Below are 24,705 nucleotides of genomic sequence, written 5' to 3'. Positions count from 1 at the left end.
GTTTGCACATTTTTTTGTGGTAACTAATTTTTGCTGGTTTACATTAATTCATTCTGAGAGACCGAACACGGCGCGGATGATTGATACTGTACGGCACGACACGCAACGAGAGGATACACAAATACGTTTTCAGTCCACTGCTCATTTTTAAATTACTTCTTGACGCATTTTCCTCTGAAGCATTTACTTATTTTATAACTTTACTTTAATAGCACTTGTAGCAACACTTCAACTTTCATACTAACAATGCCTCTCACATGCAGAGCTACACACTACACAACATCACAGTTCCGTGTCCCATGCTCGACTCTGCAGACGCGGCTGCCCGCAAAGATACTCCACAACTAAGCCAGCGATATGACGATACACTTACAATTTATTAATCATTAGATTTGAGAGGTTCTATTCAAGACTAATGATTTATAAAACAAGTAACACTTGACAATGGGCTGGGGCCGAACTCTAGATTGTGAAATGTATGCATCTTTGTATGGGCTCTGTACTGCCTTTGGATCATCTGTTAAGCACTTACGTGACGGCACATCCGGCTAGGTACAACAAATGGATGCAGATTAAATCTTAACGAGAACCGTAAAATGATAAAAATCATTAAATTTTTCAGGGATCCATGTTGGGACCGATAAACAAGACTATACAATATTTTAGTTGTAGCAGTTCACAGCATAAATTGGTCGTCTCTTTCAGCAACAACGCAATTTCGCAAGTTATGAACTCATCTCCAGATTTTATAGAAGAAACTGCACCATTAAAAACCTTATCCCATTGCCACGTCATAAATTGCACAGCTTAGGAGACTAAATAGCTGTGCCTCATTTTAAAATTACATTTCACTAACGGCCCTGCAAGTACTACCACTGCGTATTGGGTACAAACTTGCCTTCAGCCTTCAGCACATGGATGTGGTTACTTGTTACTGAGTCTCTACGCCCTTTGTTCAAGGCGCCATAGTATTTTCGGATGAGCCTGCGCTGAATAGGAAATTTCCTTGCCTAATCTCTAACTCTGTCCAGAAGGTATCAGACAACTCCAATCAAAGATCTCCACAGCATCCTTAATATAATGTAAAAGCTGACCAGAAATCAATGGAAATCATTGCTTACTTCAGAACCAGGTCAATCTTCCTCTTATGGCTAATGATTTCTAATCCCTGTAAGAAAACCAACTTCTTTCCTTTTTATTACACGCATACCATCATTAAATCTCCTTTGAGTCGTCTGGGGATATGTTCTGTCGTATTCAGGTACCTAGCCACAAATGCAGTGTCATAATTATCGAGCCTAGACGTTTCACTGTGCTCATTACAACAGTTTAAAAAGCATTTTCCAATCTGTCCATTATACTTAGCTGCATATATCGAGATTTTATCTTATTTGTCAAAGGTATTAGTAGTTAATTCTTTTCGCTTCCCTAGGTAGTGACGTGTACTGTGCCTATGTAACTAGCAGTTCGAAAGACTACCTGAACGTTACGAGAGGTTTTCATGAAGTTTCCTACCACTTGGTGATGGTGTTGGTTCTTCCCAACATTTTGACTCTTCAGTGCGACGCATTATCTGCAATGATTGGATTACTTGGTGGAGAACCTGCTTGTACAGTTTGCATTTTGGTTGTTCACAGAAGTGTACTACGAGAAAACCACCTCAGTGCCATTCTGTAAACGCTTGTTACACGAAGATATCATTGTCCAAGAATAGACGAACACTTGAGTGTTCCGCTGTGATCCATCTTAATAGGCTTCCTTAATCTCGTCAGAAGGTTTCGGTAGTATCTTTCTATGGCAGTGTACCCTTTACAAGCATAATATGTTAGCACCACATCGTGGCAGTCCAAGAAACAGTCAGTAACCACTTGTACAATGATGTCTGAGGCTTTCGGCAGCAATGACTCCAACTGTTAATACAGACTGCTACGGAGGGGCCGAGCGTAGACACCTTTGCATGATTCAGGATAGCAACTGGGTACATGTGAAGCGTCTCTGACACTAGAAAACTATTGTAAAAGTTCCGTTATTTATTAACCAATGTGTACAGTCGTATTGTTCCATTCAGGCGTTGTAGCTGATGCCAGATTTAATTACGTGATGGATTCTCGCAGAGGCTGCCAAGTTAGTTCCTCATCTGCGGGACGAGGCGAAGAGGGAGTGACCTTGCGCCGTGGCGCGCTGCCGCGCGGCCGTGATCCAGCACGAATGGTTTCATACTAGCTGCTGGAATGTGTTCGAACCCACTACGAATTCTGTGCTGACACCTGAAGCAGCATGTGCGATGTGGTGTTGTCGGAAGTCTTTTGCTCGGATAATCTCCTTCCTTTCAGCAACAGGAGACTCCTAAGTGTTGGACGGGAAAGTGGGCCCCACGAGGCCCTGCTGCCGGCTTTCGCACTAAAGCTCGGTGCTGACAGCACTCCGCGATGTGGTGTTGCCGGAATACAGTCAACCTCTCCATCACCAATGGTAGGCGGCGAACAATATGAAGTTCATCAGGCGAAGATCTCCATCTCACGTATATCTTAGGCTAGTTCGTAGACTGTTCTGGAGTATCTAGGACATAGTTTCGCTACAGTATAGCTATGATGTAATCGAGTGCTGTTAGTGTGAACGCCATCGATCCCAATGGTCGACACTTTAAGAGCTGGAGATCTATAATATTTGAAAGGAACTAACGTGAGGTTATGACGCGATCCTCATTTCGTAATTATCGCTTGTATCCTTATTCTGCTGTATTCACTTAAAAGTCTCTTAACTGCTGTGTAGATTCTCTGATTTTGCAGGTTCTTTCGACACTTCTTACGAGCTAAAGATTTTGCGTATCACCTTTCTGTTCGTTTTCCGTCCCGTGCTATTTTCCAGTGTGCTCTTTCTCTCTCTCAGTGCAGCGTCGTAGTGTCAAAGCCTGACCCACCTGCGAGATACCTCTTATTTTCTGGTTCTGTCTCTGCTACTCGTGTGACTGCACTTTGCCTGTAGCGAGGTGAATGGGCTTTAATAAGTACCATGATACTGCATTGCTCCTTTGTCTTTGGGTCGTAGCGATGCTATCAGCAATCGTCCATGGGGATAAGTGGCTAAAGCAGTCATCTAGATTGTTCCGAGAAAGACGCAACACTTTGCAGTCACTTCGGTTCACCAGGCATTTGCCATGTACAAAAATTGGTGCAAAACGTTGAACACTAACCCATGTTTGATATTTACTTTTCCACTACTCCCTCGATTGTGATACGCCGATATTGGACCACCGGAGCCGCCATTTAACTTGCTATTCTCGGTTTTTCAGAAATAGATGGCCTACCACTTCTTCATTCACCATGCAGACTTGTCTGTTCTCACTGGAAGCGTCTGAGATACCTAATCAATGTATCACGTGATGGTATCCTGCTGCTATACTTCCTTCAACAGCACGTGTTGCAGCAACATTCTAACCCTTCGTATCAAGGAGGTGAACTACTGCAGGAAACAGCATTTTGTCAACTGGCTGCTCAATTTTGCTTTAGCTCTTCTAGTGGCGTACTACTTACTGTGATGTGGGGATTTCACTGAATACCAGTAATGTTGACGTGTATATCAATATCCCTTGTAAAGTATCCACTACAGGTGGTTGACAAGTAAAGGCTCAGGTATACAATGAACGAAAAGTTCACTTGAATTATGGGAACACAATTTTCCTTGCTGGAAACGATTCTTGAAACAGTCATGCAGCAATAACTCTTCCGGATTAAACACAAAACGGTACTTAAGCCAAGGCTTGATGATGGAGAAAACAAGAGTCTGAAGTTCACGTCCTTGGAAGTCAAAGATTACAATAAAACACTAAGGAATTATGACATATATCTGGGAGAGGGCTCGTGGAAAGTGGCAAATTTGTGCTGGACCGAGAATGGAACACGCGTCTCCCGCTCGCTAGGCAGAGACTCTGACAACATAACAAAACTTTTTTTGAGTGGATCTATCTCCTTATCTAAGTTTTGTCGCCAAAAATGAAAGAAACGAAAATCAAATCTACCCCTATCTGGCATCGCCATTTTAACCCTACCATAACAAAAGAACTATCCCTCTTCAGGCATTGCTTCTAACTATCCCCAAAAATTCTCCCAATGCGATATGCTCCACGGGTCTATAATTTAATTATTTACTTAAATTACGTGATTATAATTAATAAATGTGTATGAATGAAAATTCAGCAAAATAGAATGCTACTGTAAAAATGTGAATCAACGTATAAATTAACATATTTTTGTTTATTGTCTGCGCTGCTACTGTTAAAAGGTTCTTTCTTAAGAAGTGGTGCAACTGGTGTTTTATTGTCCACAGCCACTGGCGTTTGCTGTTTCCAACAATGCCGTCTAAAATGTCCCCAATAGACTCATACTGCATTGCTAATGTCTCAATGAACGCAGTGTTCCTTGAATCAGACAATTTCTACCCTTTCATATGCTGATCGGGGACTACTTAGCACGCTTCCCGTTAGAAACAAATTTTCAACTCGTCCACACACTTCTGACTATAGCGCCTGCCCATTATCCTCATTAATCGCAGCGTTTCGACGATTCCCGAGGGCGCTGTGCATCTGTACTGAAGGGATAATTTGCCAGCGTCGCCCTAATTGTGTATCTGGTGTCTGTTCTTTCGGACATCTAAATTCTTAGCATTCTAGGATAGAAGCAAAGTCCGATCTGAAGTTCTCGATACCTTTAGTATAGCAACATATTCCGGTTAAAAGTTCTTGACACACGTAAGATAGAAACAAAGTGCTATTAGAAGTGCTTGACACACTTAAGGTAGACACAAAGTCTGATTAAAGTTCCTCATACACTTACAGCAGAAACAAAGTCCGGACGATTCTAAGAGCCAAATGATGATGTCCGGCAAAGCCGAAGTAAAGACAGGCAGAAAAATGCTATGTCGGATCTGAGTCGTCTTCTGGATGGCAAAGTGCAGGATCCGGGGCGAGAGGACTGGCTCGGACAGCGGTGACAGCGTAGCGACGGTTCTGTTGTGAGCCTGATTGAAGAAATGCTTAAGCATTCGGTGCCTGGCCCAGGATGCCAGTTTGGAGTGATCTCACTCTCTAGGGCAGGCGCTCCGGCCTAAGTAAAGCTCTCGGCCGCATGATATACTTGGTCATGCTTCCTGTCACGTGGTCGGCGTAAGAAAGAGGTTGTTGGGATCAGAGACGTCTGCTGGTGCCTCGATCGATGTGTGGTGGCCACATATAGTGTAGCAGTCCACGAGTGTCGGTGGTAAGCAAGCCTGCTGGCCACATACCCCAGATGTAATACGAGTTGCAGTGAGATTAGGCGTAAGCTCACGGTATTGCACCTTACACATGATTTAAAAATTGATATTAATAATTATAATAATAATACTTGTAACAGAAGTAGTAGTATGAAAGCGGTATTCAGTATCAAATTATTCATTGCAAATGTACAAAAACAAGTTACAATTCTTGGTAGGTAACACAATAATACATTTTTCTAAATGTAGTTGATCAACAAAATACAAATACAATATTCTTCTAATGTGTAAAAGCGATGGGTATGTGGTCCCTAAGGACACACCGAAATTAAAATCGAAATCAGCAGTAGTTGCCACACACTTCTTTATTACAAATACATTGATCATAGTACATTCACAGTAACCATTAGTACAACAAAGCTTGTCTTATAGAACACAAAAATCGTTTAAGATATCTTTCACATACCGTTTTTTTTTCAACCACTTACATTAATTTAAACCATCTCCATGGACCCATAATTAATTCAATGTGACTGACAATTCATCACTTACATGGAAACTCTTATATCTATCTTTTCATAGCATCGAAGTTCGGATTTCAACAGACAGTAATGTTTTAAGTCTTCTTTGGCCAACTTTTCATAATTTAAAAAACAATATTAATAAAAGTACCCTTCGTAAAATATTACTGACTTAACTAGCTCAGATAAAAGTTCTGAGTTCCACAAACACCAATATTTTTCTGGTTTACTCGAGCAACTGTTCATTAAATGACACACTGTTCATAAAAACATTATAAGATAAATAAGGCTGACATAACCAACCCAGTGGTCAACGACAGTAATGTTTTAAGGCTTCCTTGGCCAACTTTTCATAATTCAAAAACAGTATTCTTAAAAGCATGCTCATAAAACATGACTAATATCACTATTGCAGTTAAAAGCTCTAAGTTCAACAAACACAAAAATTTTAAGGTTTACTCGGTCAACTTCTCATTAACTAACACAATGTTCATAAAATCCTAACTCATAAAAACTACTAACATGACTAACTCACATCAAAGTTCTGAGCTCAACAAACCCAAAAATTAAGAAGATTAATTAGAACAATACTACTTGCATATACCGGTTCGTATGATTTCAGTACCTGACTATAACAAGAAGATCTTCCCAAGAAAAATTTAACAGGGACCTCTTCCACTCTACATGAGAATTAGTTATGGACGCGAGCACACCAACAGAATTTAAACAATACAAGAAATCCACGGGACAGGAAATGAAATAAAAAAGGTACTCATCTTCGCACTGTGATCGAGCTTCAGAAACCCTAACTCTCCACCGAAAGGATGGAATTACAGGACAGTAACAACATAAACCGAGGCCTAGAGGGGCGGGGGGGAGGTAGGGACTTAAATATCACTCTGCCACCGTGGTAGTCCGATCCCAGTTTGCTCGCGTCAGCCACTGTCAATTATTTGCAACATAAAACCCATCAGCTGCAGACAATATTCTGAGGCATGAGATACACAATACTCCACAAATGAAACCAACAGAATTAACCTCCGTGACGTTTTTGGGCAGTCAAGACTCTTAAAATTTTATTAGCCAACCCCTTAAAACGATCAATAAAATAACGGCATAAAAATTAGAATAGCAAGAATAATCTCGGAGCACATTTGAAGGCCATACTAAAATAATGACATAACAGGTAGAATGGAAAAAATATATCAGCACAGCTTGGAGCGCCGAACACAGACTTACGCACTACTTAGTTACATTTCTACCTACATGTTTAGCCGTGCTTCGTGTCTGTTTGGTGGGCGTCGTTACACTTCCTTAACTACCGTCAAGGTATCGAGTGACTACATCAAATTCAGTGATATGCTACTGGAACAATTCCAAATGGTTTATAGTACACTGGAATATTTAGTTAACATGAACACCACTCACCGAAACAACTAGACGACTCCATTCGGCCTGTGTAGCTTGTAACCAAGTCGACGGAAATAGCACTTCCAACCTCGAGGAAATCCCCGTCACCAGGGACAGTAGATTTGCATTGTAACGGTTAAACTCGCAATAGCGGCTGGCCACGCTCCTTCGTCGTGGCGACTCGGCTACTCGCCGTGCTGCCTACAAACACAGTCCCACGTCACCCCACCTCACACCGCGGATACCCGCACACCGGCCACCAGCAGAGCGCACGCACTGCAGTTGCAATCCCCCGCCGCCAAATATATGAAGAAGACAAATAAGAATCGAAATCGACTCAACGATGGAAAGATAATAGATGGGAACTGGCGCCAGCAACGCACTAGCTCAGCGATTTTGTAACAGGATTTTCTTTAAGTGAAATTTAAGCTTCATTGTGGGAAGGGTCATAACTGTAGTTCGCAATTTTAAACCTGCATATTGTGGATACTTCTCAAGAGTGCTGTTCTGTGGCTGCTGATGTAGAATTTTTCTTCATTTCTGGTACTGTAGCTGGACAAATAAGAACAAATATGGGGCTGCAGTCTTTTAGTAAGTAATGTGGCACTTGAAGTGTACCTGTTTAATACAGTTAGTACCCCACGTTATCAGTTCCCTGCAATATTTTTTGGTAATACAGAATCGCAACCAGCCCCGTTTCATTAGATGTCCATTCTTTCCTTTCTTTTTCTTTTTATACATTACCAAGTTCGTATGTTGCAGGGAGAGTATTTCCGTTTAAAACTTACTAATTAATATCATCCTTCCGTATTTAGCATTTACAAATATTTGCCGTATTACTGATAAAATTTCATTGATACTGGTACAGCGTTATTATCGAAGATTCCTCCAATTCGACGTTTCGGCGGTCTTTCTGTACCTTCGTTCGGGAACTGCCTGCACAGCCAGATTCCCACAGAAGGCCTCAGCAAGACAGCAAGACAGTCAGAACTTTAGAGAGGAAGGATCTGCGAAATCAACATGATACCAAGACATTTTTGCATTATCAACAACGGATGCGTAAGCCATCATAGTCATGTACGACCTGTCTTCAACACTTGTATTATTAGTCAACTACTTAATGTAATTATTTTGGTACAGATGTAGGTGTTTAGAGTAGCATTGGCCGCTTCGTATATAGAATTTCCAAGTGTCGTCATAGTACAAATGTATCTGCGCATGCGCACCAAATTTGACACATAAGTAAACGAAATATCTTTAAAAAAAAACTGTCAAACAAGTGAGTTTTGAAGTATTACCAGCCCCCATTGCAAACTCTAATAACTCCGAAGTACGTAAAATAGAATGTTCTTTTGATTCCCGAAACGACCAAAATGAGGGAAACAGTGTAGTACCGCCCTATTATTTTTAAAACCCATACCTAAGTAGTTACCATATCTCAGAGAGGATTAATTCAGATACATGAATGGAAGAATTATTTCATTAATTCACGATTTGCATACATCAATATTGTAATCTCATTTAACTAAATTTCGATGCGCCAATATGTGTAACGCCTTTGTTTTATTACACATTACTGGTATCAAGAAAAAGACAAGTAATGACGTAACAAATGTTCGGAACGCAGCCACTAGGCACTACAGCATAGTGTATTCCAAGCTTATGTAAGTAGTCGAGAGAAATACACACATCAAAAAAAGTTTTGCATCACCTCGGTGCCGAGAGTTCCGGAACCTGTACAAACAATTGGAACACAGATCAACATAAACATCATTTCCACCCTTTTTATTGCTCATGCAAACTACACATTACATGTTGTATCACCATACAGCGAGACCTTCAGAGGCGGTGGTCCAGATTTCTGTACACACCGGTACCTCTAATACCCAGTAGCACTACCTCTTGCATTGATGCATGCCTGTATTCATCGTGGCATACTGTCCACATGTTCATCGAGGCACTGTTGGTCAAGATTGTCCCAGTCCTCAACGGCGATTATGCGTAGATCCCTCAGAGTGGTTGGTTAGTTACGTCGTCCATAAACAGCCCTTTTCAATCTATCCCAGGCATGTTCGACAGGGTTCATATCTGGAGAACATGGTGGCCACTCTAGTCGAGCGAATTCGTTATCATGAAGGAAGTAATTCACAAGATGTGTACGGTGGGACGGGAATTGTCGTCCATGAAGCAGAATGCCTCGCCAATATGCTGCCGATAAGATTGCACTATCGGTCGGAGGATGGCATTCACGTATCTTACAGCCGTTACGGCGCCTTCCAAGACCACCAGTGGCGCACGTCGGCCCCACATAATGCCACCCTAAAACATCTGGGAACCTCCACATTACTGCACTCGCTGGACAGTGTGTCTAAGGCGTTCATCCTGACCGGGTTGCCTCCAAACACATCTCAGACGATTGTCTGCTTGATGGCATATGTGACACTCATCGGTGAAGAGAACATGATGCCAATCCTGAGCAGTCCATTCAGCATGTTGTTGGGCCCATTTGTGCCGGGGTGCATGGTGTCGGGATTGCAAAGATGAACCTCACCATGGACGTCGGTAGTGAAGTTGCGCATCATGCAGCCTGTTGTGCACAGTTTCAGTCGTAACGCGACGTCCTGTGGCTGCACCAAAGGAATTATTCAACATGGCGGCGATGCTGTCAATTATCCTCCGAGCCATAATCCGTAGGTAGAAATCTTCTACTGCATTAGTAGCTCTTGAGCGGACTGAGCGAGGCATGTCATCGACATTTCCTGTGTCTCTATATCTCCTCCATGTCCGAACAACATCGCTTTGATTCACTCCGAGACGCCTGGACACTTCCCTTTTTGAGAGCCCCTTCTGACGCAAAGTAACAATGCGGACGCGATCGAACCGCGGTATTGACCGTCTAGGCATGGTTGAACTACAGACAACACGAGCCGTGTACCTCTTTCCTGGTGAAATGACTGCAACTGACAGGCTATCGGACCCACTCCGCCTAATAGGCGCTACTCATGCATGGCTGTTTACATCTTTGGGCGGGTTTAGTAACATCACTGAACAGTCAAAAGGACTGTGTCTCTGATACAATATCCGCAATCAACGTCTACCTTCAGGAGTTCTGGGAATCGGGTTGATGCAAAACTTTTTTTGTGTGTGTGGTTCTATCGCTTTCCGTTGTCATCAGTATTTCGTTGTACTAATTTCCTGTGTAATTAATAAACAAGTGTGAGCCCGCATTCTCTGTGTCTGCTGAAGCGTAATCCACAACCATGATTGGTTCGAATTTTCGAATAATCATTACATATAACGAGCGGATGTGTGCGATTTGATTTGGTTTACATCGGACTGTATTTGAACGCAAATCCGTGCAGATTCCAATTTCCCAGCTGCTTTGTTAATCAGTTGCGGAATGGTGAAATATCAAATCCGACTTTGTTCTCTCGTATACATTGCGTATACCCCTATAATGTCGAAGACTGAAGTGGAATGAAGCAGCGAAGCAGATTAGACCTTTTACTGCTACCTAAATGAAACGGAACATAGTAGAGGTATTGGATGTGACACATGGTTACGAAAGAAACTGCGAAAGGAAGAGATAGTTCAGGAGGTGTATGATAGAGGACGCACTAGGGAAGGAAACAAGAGAGTGAAGGCTTCACCAAAACTAATTTGACGCAGGGAGAGTATGAGCTTAACATATATAATTGATAATAGTGGTAGGAAAAGCGCTTAACGTTTTGAATGAGTGCCACCCAATCAGGCAAACAATCATAGCATCATTAAACTTTTAAGCTGAAACAAAACATGTAAGACCTTGAGATGTTACTAACAATGTATCTCAAATAGGAACAAAAACAGTCAGGCAGGTAATACCATATGATAGTGTTCTGCGTTTATCTGATTTCACCCTTTTTTTGCCGTTAAGTGATGCTCCCGTGCGAGGAAGCGCTTCTTTTTAACTACCATTCCTATATATCTCCTATGGTAACCGTGAAGAAATATGCTTTTCCTTCAGTGGAAAGAAGTACTGATTTAATGATATCCGACAGCAATTAAAAATAAGAGAAGACTAATCGGATGCTCCGCACAGTTGTAGTGAAGCTTTTATGTACGAAAAAGGATAAAAAGCCTTAAATGTGAAGGCGAAAATTCGGGATACGGTACGTTTGGGGACATAATTCAGTATTTACGTGGCAATTCAAGTGTAATCATTTTCTGCTCGGTTGCAGACTAGTTCAGGTTTAGTATATGGGTCGTGCATAAACACGAATAGCTTCTTTCTGAACATCGCTGAATTCTTTGCATCAGCTGTCAAATACTGTTAAGAAAATGTACCGATAAAATGAAGACAACTTGTTGCTTTCATATTTCGACGGTGGATAATAAATGTTATGAGTGTAAAGGAATGGAAAACATGACAAATTGAGTTTCAACGTACGTCAGGGATTTTCTCTGCCTCCTAATGACTGGGTGTTGTGTGATGTCTTTAGGTTAGTTTGGTTTAAGTAGTTCTAAGTTCTAGGGGACTGATGACCATAGATGTTAAGTCCCATAGTATTCAGAGCCATTTTGTAGTTTTCTCAAATACGCAATGTAAAGTCTTCAGCGCTAAAAGAAGTGGGATCTACACCGTTCCTTTGTTGAATATCCTATGTTCGTTACATGACAAGAGGAAACTTAATTCGTAGTAAAGCAAAGTACTGTAGAATATGCAGAATGGTGTCTGTCATCTGTGCGTACGCTCTATCAAGCTTAGATAGAAAGTGCTGACAGTGTCAAATTGTTTTCCAAGATGACACTTTTGTCTTATTAATGAACTGCCAAATGGAATTTCAATAGCCACGTCGCGAAGAATGCACTTAAAAAGTATACTGGGTAATCGAACTATGTATACGACACTCTGAGAAAAAAATTTTCTGCCCTCTGTATGGAGAGTGTTTTGTGTTATTGCTTGTATCCCATTACACCGTTCGATTATTGTAAATGGGTAGTGACACAAAACATTTTTCTGTTGTTATATTGCCTCTAGACGTTCTACTCTTGCGTTCCGTTTACACGTCTCTAAAATGTAAAATATTTAATATTGCATTTGGTATTTACCAGTTGCAGGAAAAAAGTTAACCGTTCGCTGAAAACCGAGTTGTTTGTGGTTATGGTGGGCATTTGAGAATTACTGTCAAGTATTGAGTAGCATCTCTCTTATTTTCTTTAATTATTTGTTGAATGGGTCTTTGTATCGAGTGAATGACATAAAACGTACTCTAGTGTCGTGGTATTTTCGGAATAAAAGGAAGGGGAAAATTCTGAAATTACCAGAACACGGCTTAATTCTCTCTTGCCGTACATGATGGCGAAGTGTTTAGTGCATTTAATGAGTAGGGTTAAGAACTCTCGTTTCCGTCACTTCAGTGATTTACCAAACAAATTGACGCAAAGGTCAAAATAGTCATTTGAAAAGAACAAAGCCCATTTCACACCTCTTTATTGTCCTATTTACGCCGACCGTAACACCTCATCGTCGTTGGAACGTGAAGCCCCTAATATTGCTTCCTTGTGATATTGGAAATGAACCAATGAGTCTCATTCCACGGCGGATCGCCATCGAAAGTGTCGTGTGGCCTCTATGAGAGAGCGGGGAAGTATGAAATTTGACCTAGAGTAGGCCATTAACGCAGAGTCTAGTTACGAGGAACTGAACACTACTGCTTCTATTCTTCTCGCAGGCTGAGCACTGCTAATGAAAATGTCCTTCAGAACCAGGACCATGAATGACTGTCAGTACGTCACTAGAGGCCGTAAGCGGACTAGAATTTGCTTCAGAACCAGGACCATGAATGACTGTCAGTACGTCACTAGAGGCCGTAAGCGGACTAGAATTTGCTTCAGAACCAGGACCATGAATGACTGTCAGTACGTCACTAGAGGCCGTAAGCGGACTAGAATTTGGAAGTAGTTTCAGAGAAACGTGGGGAGTTGATATCCAGCGATGTGGCACTTCTTTTTTACCAAAAAATTGTTGTGATCTACCGTAGCGCCTCAAAACCAGTAATATAGCTAAAATGTCTAGTGTAATTAAACGTCATAGCAACAGGCGGTAGACCATGATTTCCTTTAGTGGAGCTCGGGTAATCAACAGGTCGTCAGGAGAGGGGAGATTGAGAGCGTCGTCGTCATACGCCATTATTAATATAATATTGTGAGTGTAGTCGTTACAGTGTTACCCTTCAGTTTGCGGAAGCGTCGGACAAGAAAAGAAGATTACCACAAAGAAGCTTACCACCTCTGAAATGGAATCGTGTTACCGGTATTCGAGTAAGCAGATAATAGCTATGTCGTATAAACGTGTTTTCCGCGCACTTAACACATCGCCATAAGATGATCACTGAGGAATGTTGGAACGAGTCTATAAATGTGGTGATACCGCTGTGTGGTTCATCCATAAACTCCCTAAGAACGATTGTTGTCACAGCCAAGAGCTGGATCTCCCACAATCCTATACAGTACAAAATGTAAATATCTTGCACACACCAGTGGATAATTACGCTCAACTAGAGGAAATATTCTTTTTTGTCATGTCCACTGCATTTTCTGGAATTAGAATCGGATATTTTCAGCGTACGAGTGCCTCAAGCGTATCGTAGTTCTTCAATTGTAAAATATGCAGTCACATAAAACATTGTGGTTATTAGTTCTCAGCTTCGTTGTGACGTTATAAATTGTGCAGTTAACGCAGTAACTAAAGGTAAACATTACGACGTTTTGTTCCACTGTATGTCTCCAGCACATCAAGACTACGACTACACCTGACGTTAGAAGATACTATGTACGAAGTCCCCATTTATCTTATTTCTTACGTGTTTACAGTCATCGAGGTCTTTAGGGAACTCAAATCAGTGAGAATACTACTAGCTCTCAAGAATTCTGCTTGTGCATGCCTGTATTTACAGGATTATAGAACTCACACAGAAATATTTATTGTAGCTACAGCCAATATCAGTACTTACAAAGTGTAAAGGCGTAACAGTTTCAACACGGATTTCTCGTAGAAGTTTTTAGTTCAAAACTTTCAGCAGCAATAATAATGATAATATTCCTTTTCAATTAAGCAAGCAAAATCATGTTACACGATGTTTCAAATGAAACATTTGTTATTTTCTCAGACACATCGCTTATGATGTGTCTCAATATTAGCAATATTTGCTGATAATTTGTCATTTACAATACTGATTTCAAATATTTGTGGGGCCGTGATAATTTGGCGGGTAGACCAATAGACTCTGGCCCTTGAGGTCCCGGGTTCAGTCTCGGATTTGGGCGAGGCTCTTTCCTCGTCCCAGACCCTCCAGTATGAACCGAGTTGCACTCAACCTGGTGTCACCTCCGAGGATCTTTGTTGGGAGTGAAAGGCGGCCGCAGTGAGGGGCCCAACACACCTCCCCCTTCCACCACCGTGACGAACAGCAAACCTTTACCCTACCCGCAGTCAGATCGGGAGTCCAGCCACAGGCTCACGATTCAGACTTTACCTTTTACATTAAATATTTTACTCGTGATTTTAAAGATTTGTTATAGAGGTGCATGTTAATATCAGATGAAGGAACCTTTAATATACACTGATCAGCCAGAACATTATGACGGCCGACCTAATATCGATATAAATCCGTCCAGGCGATGGCAGCGTCACCTGGCGATGATTGTCTGCTAGCCAGACACACCCACGGTGGATGTAGCAGCAGTGGGCGAGCTACCCGCGTCCAGAATGAGGAAGGAGCGCGGTCTACCTGAATTTGGCTATGGGCAGATTTTGATGGCCCAGAAGTTCGGCACGAGCATTTCGGAAACTGCGCGACTTGTCGGGTGTTGTAGAAGTGCTGCAGTGAGTGTCTTTAACGCATGGCGAAACCGAGGTGAAACCACGTCCAGACGTCGTGTGGTCGGGCGGTCACCCGTCATTACAGATGTCGGACGTCGTAGGCAAGGCAGATTGGTAGAACAGGACAAGCGGTGAACTGTGGCGGAAATAAGGTCAGATTTTCATGCTCGGAAGAGTACAAGTGTGTCTGAACACACAGTGCACCGAACACTTCTAGAAATGGATCTCCACTGCTGTGACAAAGTTAACATCATTACATCGGCAACTACGACTGAAATGATTAAGTGACCGTAGGGACTGCACGTCGGTGGAGTGGCAGAAACTTGTATAGTTTGATGAATTCCGATACTGTCTTCTTCAAGACGATGGGAGGGCGCGAATGCGTCTTCTACCATGGGAACACCTCCTTGACACTTGTACTAAGGGCCTCAGGAAAGCCAGTGGCGGCTCCAGTACGTTCTGGGAAACATTCACGTGGACAACCATGGGTCCAGTAGAACTCATTCAGGGCATCATGATGGCCAAGGAGTATCGTACGCTGGTTTCAGACAACGTGCACCACTTCATGACGAGCATGTTTCTCGACAGCTGTGGCATTCTTCAGCAAGATAATGCCCAGTGTTGCAAGGCGACGAGTGTGATGGAGTGGAAGACAGTGAAGTGTTTCAGTTGACGTATTGGTTCCTCAACTCGTCAGATTTGAATGCGCGAACACAGCTCGGACGTGTCTGAACGTAGCGTCAGAGCTCATCAGCCCCCTCCTCTGACTTTACGGGAATTAGGTGGCTTGTGACTTGTGTGTGCAGACTTGGTTCCAACTCCCTCCAGCGACCTACCAAGGCCTCATTGAATCCATGGCACGACGCGTCGCCACTGTTATCCTTGCAAAAGGTAAACATACAGGCTGTTAGGTAGTGTATGCTGATGTGTACGTATTATTCTATGTTTTCACGTAACTGTCATAACGAGTTGTTACGACTTCTGCACCACTTGTTAGCAGCAAACACAGTGGCTGCGGCAAAGACTGAGACGGCGGGGCGTTTTACAGTTATTTATTGAACTTTCTTTAGAATTTCTCATTTGTCGTCGCTGCCCAGCCCTGTGGGTCCCTCCGTCCGGCTGCTGCTGTGTAGATTCTCCGACAATGCGCGCAACGCGGGCCGCTGATCGCAATCGGGAACCTCAGGCCACCAGTGCTCCGCTGAAACCAGGATGCCCTGTGTTTGAGGTGAACTCGTCGCCGCTCAGCGCCCCAGTACGGCACGCCCACGGAGCCGCGTCGCTGTGAGGTCAGCTGCCGACGACTGCTGCACCGGCGGCTGGGAAGCCGTCATTCGCGATGTCCGCGAGGTCCCATCATGGACGGACCATGCTCCGTGAGGCCGGGTTGCTGTGAAGTCCGCGCATCAGTCCCCAGCGGCGCTGGTGACCAAGACCGCGCTGCAACTGGTCCTGATGGAAGTTCTCCCTGTAGTCAGCCATGGTGCCGAACGAACTCGGGCCGACCCCCAGAGCTGAAGTTGACGTCTGGCGGCGAACGGATGACTCCTGCGAGCTGGAACAAACTTCTGGAATCGTCACCTACGAAGACTGAACATTCGGACACGGACCACGTCTGTCCTCAGACCCGAACTGCTACCTAATGGCTTCGGTCTGTTGTTGCCTGCGCTCCACTATTTATATCTGGCAGGAGGACGTTTTTTTACCCTCGGTGGTAGCTTTTTGTTATTACTCCCGCAGTATATTGCAGCGTAACTTAGTGTGCTGGCCTCACTTCCTCTTACTCAGCACTCTCCAGGCTTCACTCGGCGCTTGGTATGTGTGCGTCCTTGCATCAGTCTGTTGGTAGACTGCTGCTGTCAGCAAGGCTATGTGTGCTTGCCTACTTTACAACGCCTCGGTCGCCGGCGTACCATTTTCCAGTGTGTAAAGCAACGCTTACTACATGTGACTGCAAGAGAGACAACATATCGAGGGGAAATGTCACATATGTTGTTGTGAATTGAGCATTATTTGTGATGTCACATAGCATGCAAATTACCACTGAGATCGCCCCACACTGGGTGCCAAAAATATCGTGAATTGAGAATTATTTGTTATCTTCGATACATTGACACACAGATTACTAATTATAATGTCCATTGTTGAGAGGCAATAATTGACATCAATTACTAAGAGAAGTCTAAAAAGAAAATGTTATTAGATTAAAGGATTCATAAATGAATGGAACAAATTTAGATGAATAAAACACGAGATGATTGCTTTTATTTTAGCACCTTTTACACACACACACACACACACACACACACACACACACACACAGAAAACTCAGGGTAGCATTTGAGAGGGTGTGGACAAGGCTCAGTTATTAAGAGGAAGTAGTCATTTGTTGTGTGATGGACTGTGGCAGAGGCTGGGTCGATGCATCACGCCGCCTCGCATCGGTACAGTGGCGAGTTGGCTGCTCCCTTCCGTGTCCTGGCTTTGCGGCGAGGCCTGGACCAGTCTTGTCGTGTTGTGTTGCTGTAGACGAAGCAGCGATATTACGATGTTGGAATGCGGCTGTTGATGATGTATGGAAGAGACCAATGGCCTCTTGCTTCCGCACTGTCTCATAGATTCCCTCTTCACTTCCCATCAATTTGCTGAGCTCGTAGACTCCATCAAATTTTTCTCCCACTCGGTTTTGTTTATTGGCGGACTAAATTGGCTATGCCGCCCAGTGACTGATCGAAATTTCATGTCCACGCCTCCCAAGTCAGGCTGGAAGTTTTTATCTTGTGTGGCTTTATGTTTGCCTGAGGAAATGGCGTGTTTCTCCCGTTTTCATTTTCAAGGCTGCTCCCAGCTTTGGTCGAATATTGTTCCAACGATATTCTGCATTCTTCAGGTGCTGTGAAAGCAATCATACAACAGTTCTTTGTGTCGACCATCTCTGTACGAGGCGTTCACGGTCTCATATTTGTGCATGATATGGCGTTCATGACTTAAATGCAAGCTTCTTAGTGTTCAACAAACATTTTTTTTTAAGAAGGATGCTGCTTCCGCAGTTCTCTCGTTTCACACGTCTCTCTGTGTGAACTCTTGGCTGTTCGTATCTACATTCCATCCCAGTGCCTGCGGGGGTGCTTGAGTTCTCGACACGGTCTCGCTTTTTTAAGGCAGCTGAAAGTGCCCTTCTTGCCGCTTTAGTGTCTCTGCTTTTTCTTAGTCCTTTCAGGGGTCCACAGTTGTCTGCACGGCTTATTGTCCACCAGGCTCTTCGCAAGATCTCCATTCTTAAGCGAAGCAAGGGCACGGGAGAGCCTATCCTCTGCATGTCTGCAGAAAAGTCCCCACATCCTCGCCACTCAATAAAGACCGACTTTCCCCTCGTCTTGGGCAGCTGGCGCACAAAATTGGGAAGGACGCCACCGGCGGAGGTAGCACAATAATGACAACCAAGATATAACAAATTATTTCACATCATCGTAAATCTGTTATCTCTTCCCTGCACAGAAAGCTTTCAAGTGCAAAAGGACATTGAAATCTGACGCGAAGAAGTCAGAAGAGCCGGGGACACGAACAATTTTTACAGTAACAATATGATCGCGCCTACTAGTCATCATCGATTTCGTCTTAATTTATGGTATATGCAGGGCTTGGCTAGAAATGGAAATGACAGAAGCAGTATCTCTATATGGCCAAGCGTTTAGAGAAAAACAACACTTTCGGTTCGGGTAGGGCGAGACATGTGTCATTTGTGTTAGCATGATTTTCAGGCAGTGGTTTGCTCAGCAGAAAGAGGAGAGAACAGTAATCCAAAGATCGTTGGATCGAATCCTTTTAAAGAAACATTTTTTAAATTTATAATTTTTATTTTACTTCTACTGCAAATAAATATAAGTGCTCAGTGTGCTGTATTTATGAATATTTTCATAAAAGGCATGAAAATGACACGCAAAAAAATTAGGGACTGCAAGTAAATTTGCCAGAAAGAAATGTACTTACAGCGTCGACGAGGTTTCTGGAAATAACATTCCAAGAAGAGATTGAGCAGTCCTCCACAGCTACACGCGAATTGCAGGTTCCCAGCGCAGGCAAAACGTTTCTCTAGCTACGGATCTCATTCACTTACTGGCTCTCAACCGAGTAACGTGAATTTTTCTAGAATGTTGTGAGAACACAATGTGAGTATTGAGTTTCTATAGAAACTTTAAAACAGTAATGTAATTGTAAAAATGCGACAAGATGCGGAGAAAATTACTGCTTCCCCTGTTTTTACAGTATCATCCCAGAACATGCAAATCATCAACTGTAAAATAATAAAAGTGTGTAACATTGTATACAAAGTTATCTTTTGTACATAAAAAAAACTTCTTTGAAATTTATTTTCGATCCGAAGTTTTCCTTTGCCTTTCCTTCTCACGCATTTTACGAAAATGTTAGTAAATACTTGTAGATTATAAGGAGCATTATTAGGTTTTTTCGAACTGTAAGTGAAGTAAAAGTTGAAAAAGAAGAAATAAGTTAAGTCTCAGCATAAGGATGAGGCCCAGAACCTTGCATCGCGCCTGCAGACAGCTTCATACATGAGTCCATGTCTCGCGTGACAAATGTGCTCACATGCAATGGCTAGCTCAAAGTAGTTCCGGCCGTGGCCGAAAGATGTCAGCATCTTACGGACTATGTAATTATCGAGTATTTAAACCTGTATGTATGGGAAACAAAATTGTATTTATAGCAGTTATTGCATCTTTCATTAATTATTGCTAATTTGTTTCATTATTAGTGTGAATGATGGTGTTAATGTGAAGCATTAAATGAATAATGTAATATCTATTAACTGAGTATAAATTAGCGTGGGAACTGTGATCAGAGAGAGTAAGTCATACTCCGGGGAAATTGTAAAGTTAGTTAGCCAGTTTATGGGTCTGAGAAAAAATATACATTTTACGATAATTTTGTTACTTAAACGGGGAGTTATTTTGATATTTGTGATTTCATAAATTTCTTCTTTTGATAAATCGTTCATGAAAGCTATTAAATTGTGATTGGTTAAAAAAACACGGGATTGCGAGGTTTAATACTAATATTGGATTGATTACGACATATATTAGTCAACCAGAGGACAGTACGATCTGAGTATTTTGTCGCTTAAGAAAATTGCTTTTCGGAGCCCGTTCGGATCTCAGTCGGACGTGGATATAAGGAATAGGTGTGCAAATTTTACGAAATAATGCTTTAAACCTAATGGTGAAGTGCAGCAAAGTGAACGCGAAAGCGTGAAAAACACGACCACATGAAATCCCGATTTTAATATGTAAACTGTGACATTTGAATAACTAAAATCGGTGACGTGTTATACAAGGAGCACCCGCAAACTGAAAATTGGTAGTGGTTACATTTTGTAATACTTGACAGAGCTTTCTGCCAAAGATAATACCTTTTGCAATCTTTCCTTGTATTAGATTTGGTTGGATACAATAATCTGGCTATTACGAGTGACGATGGTTGTGTGTGAGCGTTGAAACTAGAACTTAAGATTAGCAAGTTGTTGTCAGTGTTCTTTGTGTGAAATAAGTGCCAGTATATCGGAGTTTTCACTTACAAACTATCTCTCAATCGATCGGTCATTTAACCTGATACTGAAAACATGTGTTGCTCCCGTTGGATTCTCACAATGCTGCTCGTTCTACTACAGCTTTTCCAGTAGAGAAACATTATTCGTTTTTAACGGGGAAGGCGTACGAAACAGACTGCAGAAGAAGAAATCACAGTAAGGTGAGTGAACGTTATTTCCGTAGGACTGTGACGTTACAAGGACTAGAGCTCACGACCCGCGGATTGCAGTTCTGTTATCTTCCCGCTGCGCTACAGCCACCTTAAAATCTATAACTTTGCAATTGCCTACGATGAACCAAAATTACATCATTAAGTATCAGGGTGATACGTTAATTTGATGTTTCAGATAACTACAACCGGAGTTACAGCGACAACCGTCAAACTACCTCCTTTCAGAGCTACCTTGGGAAAATCCTAATTGTACAGTGAAGACATGAATATTTTTTGATAAAAAGTATCAATAACAGCTTCAATGTATGTTATATTCATTGAAGCACACCCTGTTTGTCTACTACATTCCAGTCCGGAGAAAAAAAATCCTAAATTTCTCGTTACCCTTAACTGACGAGGTCTACTAGGAAATCTACCGTAGTTACTTATGATACTCCAGGGTAGCCTGTAGCAGTTTCACAACTCTAATGATGACTAGTAGGCGCATTCCCCTTGCAAATCTGTATAGCATTTTGAATTGGAGCCATCGTAGACGGAAATCTCACTTCTCATCCTTCCATGATGTGTTTGAGGAACCCAGCATTGTCCGAGTTTTCTGGCTGTGCCTGAAACTTCATACGCGTGGAATTTATTTTTGATTTATAAAGCATTTTTTTTATACAACGTTTCAAGTAGTACGATTGGGTAAATAAACAAGGAACCCGTTTGATTTAATAACACGATGGGACCGTGAAACAGCTGTGCTAACACGCTGAGAACTTCAGCGGTTTTTTCTGTGGTTCAAGGGTTCTGACGAGCGAGATAATGCATGACGCCCTTTGATGAAAGTCACATCGTGCCTCACTTTCCGAAAGAGCATATCTGATGGTCTCGACTTGCAGTAGTTCTCGCCTCATAGTCTTATGTGGGTTCTTGAGACCGCATAGGGCTCATTCTTTTACAGCTTCTGGTGTTTTCAGAGGGATTTAACCGTTTGCCAGGCATTTTTATTCCTGAACAAAATGAAATTAAAATTTAGTAAGTAGAAATTCAAATCACAAAGCAAACTTTATAAATTTACTCCCCTAGCAAATAGTATAAACTACACGTACGGAAAGAACCATAGCAGTGTCATTAAGTTATTAATGTTGTTGTTGTTCTCTTCAGTCCTGAGATTGGTTTGATGCAGCTCTCCATGCCACTCTATCCTGTGCAAGCCTCTTAATCTCCCAGTACCTACTGCAACCTACATCCTTCTGAATCTGCTTAGTGTATTCATCTCTTGGTCTCCCTCTACGATTTTTGCCCTCCACGCTGCCCTCCAATGCTAAATTTGTGATCCCTTGATGCCTCAGAACATGTCATAACAACCGATCCCTTCTTCTAGTCAAGTTGTGCCACAAACTTCTCCCCAATCCTATTCAATACCTCCTCGTTAGTTATGTGATTTACCCATCTATCTTCAGCATTCTTCTGTAGCACCACATTTCAAAAGCTTCTATTCTCTTCTTGTCCAAACTAGTTATCGTCCATGTTTCACTTCCATACATGGCTACACTCCATACAAATACTTTCAGAAACGACTTCCTGATACATAAATCTATATTCGATGTTAACAAATTTCTCTTTTCATAAACGCTTTTCTTGCCATTGCCAGTCTACATTTTATATCCTCTCTACTTCGACCATCATCAGTTATTTTGCTCCCCAAATAGCAAAACTCCTTTACTACTTTAAGTGTCTCATTTCCTAATCTAATTCCCTCAGCATCACCTGACTTAATTCGACTACATTCCATTATCTTTGTTTTGCTTTTGTTGATGTTCATCTTATACCCTCCTTTCAAGACACTGTCCATTCCGTTCAACTGCTCTTCCAAGTCCTTTGCCGTCTCTGACAGAATTACAATGTCATCGTCGAACCTCAAAGTTTTTATTTCTTCTCCGTGAATTTTAATACCTATTCCAAATTTTTCTTTTGTTTCCTTTACTGCTTGCTCAATATACAGATTGAATAAGATCGAGGAGGGGCTACAACCCTGTCTCACTCCTTTTCCAACCACTGCTTTCCTTTCATGCCCCTCGACTCTTATGACTGCCATCTGGTTTCTGTACAAATTGTAAACAGCCTTTCGCTCCCTGTATTTTACCCCTGCCACCTTCAGAATTTGAAAGAGAGTATTCCATTCAACATTGTCAAAAGGTTTCTCTGAGTCTACAAATGCTAGAAACGTAGGTTTGCCTTTTCTTAATCTTTCTTCTAAGATAAGTCGTAAGGTCAGTATTGCCTCACTTGTTCTAACATTTCTACGGAATCCAAACTGATCCTCCCCGAGATCCGCATCTACCAGTCTTTCCATTCGTCTGTAAAGAATTCGCGTTAGTATTTTGCAGCTGTGACTTATTAAACTGATAGTTCGGTAGTTTTCACATCTGTCAGAACCTGATTTCTTTGGGATTGGAATTATTATATTCTTCTTCAAGTCTGATGGTCTTTCGCCTGTTTCATACATCTTGCTCACCAGCTGGTAGAGTTTTGTCAGGACTGGCTCTCCCAAGGCCGTCAGTAGTTCTAATGGAGTGCTGTCTACTCCGGGGGCCTTGTTTCGACTCAGGTCTTTCAATGCTCTGTCAAACGCTTCACGCAGTATCGTATCTCCCATTTCGTCTTCATCTACATCCTCTTCCATTTCCATAATATTGTCCTCAAGTACATCGCCCTTGTATAAACCTTCTATATACTCCTTCTACCTTTCTGCCTCCCCTTCTTTGCTTACAACTGGGTTGCCATCTGATATTCATACACGTGGTTCTCTTCTCTCCAAAGGTCTCTTTAATTTTCCTGTAGGCAGTATCTATCTTACCCCTAGTGAGATAAGCTTCTACATCCTTACATTTGTCCTTTAGCCATCCCTGCTTAGCCATTTTGCACTTCCTGTCAATCTCATTTTTGAGACGTTTGTATTCCTTTTTGCCTGCTTCATTTACTGCATTTTTATATTTTCTCCTTTCATCAATTAAATTCAATATTTCTTCTTTTACCCAAGGATTTCTAGCAGCGCTCGTCTTTTTACCTACTTTATCCTCTGCTGCCTTCACTACTTCATCCCACAGAGCTACCCATTCTTCTTCTACTGTGTTTCTTTCCCCCATTCCTGTCAATTGTTCCCTTATGCTCTCCTTGAAACTCTGTACAACCTCTGGTTCTTTCAGCTTATCCAGATCCCATGTCCTTAAATTCCCACCTTTTTGCAGTTTCTTCAGTTTTAACCTACAGGTCATAACCAATAGATTGTGGTCAGAGTCCACATCTGCCCCTGGAAATGTCCTACAATTTAAAACCTGATTCCTAAATCTCTGTCTTACCATTATATAATCTATCTGATACCTTTTAGTATCTACAGGATTCTTCCATGTATACAACCTTCTTTTATGATTCTTGAACCAAGTGTTAGCTACGATTAAGTTATGCTCTATGCAAAATTCTACCAAGCGGCGTCCTCTTTCATTTCTTAGCCCCAATCCATAATCACCTACTATGTTTCCTTCTCTCCCTTTTCCTACTGACGAATTCCAGTCACCCATAACTATTAAATTTTCGTCTCCCTTCACTACCTGAATAATTTCTTTTATCTCATCATACATTTAATCAATTTCTTCATCATCTGCAGAGCTAGTTGGCATATAAACTTGTACTACTGTAGTAGGCATGAGCTTTGTGTCTATCTTGGCCACAATAATACGTTCACTATGCTGTTTGCAGTAGCTTACCCGCACTCCTATTTTTTTTATTAATTATTAAACCTACTCCTGCATAACCCCTATTTGATTTTGTATTTATAACCCTGTATTCACCTGACCAGGAGTCTTGTTCCTCCTGCCACCGAACTTCACTAATTCCCACTAT

At 42.1% G+C, this 24,705-nt stretch overlaps 1 protein-coding gene across 1 annotated transcript in view; it reads left to right on the top strand.

The window, feature by feature from the left end:
- The window catches only part of LOC126266626 (neuroendocrine convertase 2), a 1,418,212-nt gene that overhangs the window by 249,521 nt on the left and 1,143,986 nt on the right, over positions 1-24,705 (top strand). The window lies entirely within an intron of this gene.

Source organism: Schistocerca gregaria, chromosome 4 (genome assembly GCF_023897955.1).
Source record: "Schistocerca gregaria isolate iqSchGreg1 chromosome 4, iqSchGreg1.2, whole genome shotgun sequence".
NCBI lineage: Eukaryota > Metazoa > Arthropoda > Insecta > Orthoptera > Acrididae > Schistocerca > Schistocerca gregaria.
The sequence above is the reverse complement of the archived record's forward strand: the minus strand, read 5'-3'. Positions and strand labels throughout refer to the sequence as shown.